Source organism: Cyprinodon variegatus, unplaced genomic scaffold (assembly GCF_000732505.1).
Source record: "Cyprinodon variegatus isolate N-32 unplaced genomic scaffold, C_variegatus-1.0 Scaffold117, whole genome shotgun sequence".
Classification (NCBI taxonomy): Eukaryota; Metazoa; Chordata; class Actinopteri; order Cyprinodontiformes; family Cyprinodontidae; genus Cyprinodon; species Cyprinodon variegatus.
Window position 1 is genome coordinate 784,629 of NW_015150570.1, and position 1,581 is coordinate 786,209.

Genomic DNA, 1,581 nt, shown 5'->3' on the forward strand with positions numbered 1-1,581 from the left:
CGTTAATGCGAATCTTGTCCAATCTCCCACATACACTAAGGTTTAACTTACAAATGACGATGATTTTCATCAAAACTTTAGCCAGTTTTCATCAGAACATCCCTGCAGTGTAGACAGTTGTATTTACTGTACATCAGGACTAAGCAATTTCAGTGTCTTATCTGTACAGAATAACAAAAGGATTTGTCATTCTCAGGGCAGTGATACAATAATTGACCCACATATTTAATTTGGAGAAATCAACTAAGGATTTTGAGCAGGGGACTCTTTTTTTTCAGCTACTCCACAGTATTATTGTATTTGTATGGAATACAATTACTGAACATTATTGTTTTAAAATAAGTCATTAAGATGGTTAGATAGACAGACAGACATGATACTGTCTGTCAAGCAAGGATACATTTTGTAATAGTTTTGAGCAGAAAAGGGACCTCTGAAAAGCTTTTTTTTCTTCTAGTGTGGTGATTGGTAGAGTGACAACAGTAAGTATTAGTTCTAGATATAAACAATCAGTCTGTTATAATCATCATAATCATCAAACTAATTTGTGAAAGCACTTTAAAGCAGCTAACAGCTTAAAACAAGGTGTTGGGCATAGCAAAAAATAATAAAACCCAATAAAAGAACAAAATACAGCATAAAGATATAAAATAAGGCAATAATAGTAATTTGTTATGATGATACTAGTACTGAAATATACTATGTGGCTACACTCATCATTAAATATTAAGTGAAGAACTTATAATAAAAATGGAAGTCATTTTGTATATTTGGAAACCTCAATTTTTCCAAAAGAGTAGACAATGCTGCAGAATTCTGCAGCAGGAGTCTGAGACTAAATAAAATAAAATAAAATAAAAAGTTAAAGAAGCAGAATTCAGAAAAGTATACTGATATTTAGCTAAGTCTGTGATACTTGTGAAGGAAATGTTTTTGTATATTTGTACAGTGCTGTCTTGAAGCTGGTCTGCAACCATTTGGAGAAGAGAGGCTTACATGAGCTAAAGGCAAGCTGCAAAAATGTTCTTTGTTAAAAAGGCACTTGGATCATCGTGAATGCAGCAAAAAGCATGAATGACAAAAAATGATAGTGTCGATATTTTAGAGTTTCTGTGATTTAAAGAGATTGTAGGAAGATAACATGATTTCTCCTAAACATGAGTCTCTCCCTGCTCAGATAAGATGAGGTAAGTAAGCCAGTAGGCTGATCCCTATGTAAGGCTGATTTCTAAAAAAAAAAAACATATTGTAATACTACTGCATCTTACTACCACTATAAAATAAATAGTCTTGTTCGTTACTACTCTGTTATAACAACACATTTGGTTTTTGCTTATTGATGTTAAGTTGGTAAAGTTATAGATAAAAACAATTTGATATACTTTTAAGTTTTGAAAACCAATTTTTTTCAGTACAGGCTGGCAGAACACAAACTCAGCCCAACTCTAACCTTAAGAGCAAAAAATCTTGCTACTCTAATCTCCCTTCAGAAAAAATAATAATAGTTTTATCTATCTTAGACAACATAAGCCTGATTAGGCAGACAATTAAATTGTACAACTCTTTATTCTTTTTTAGGAA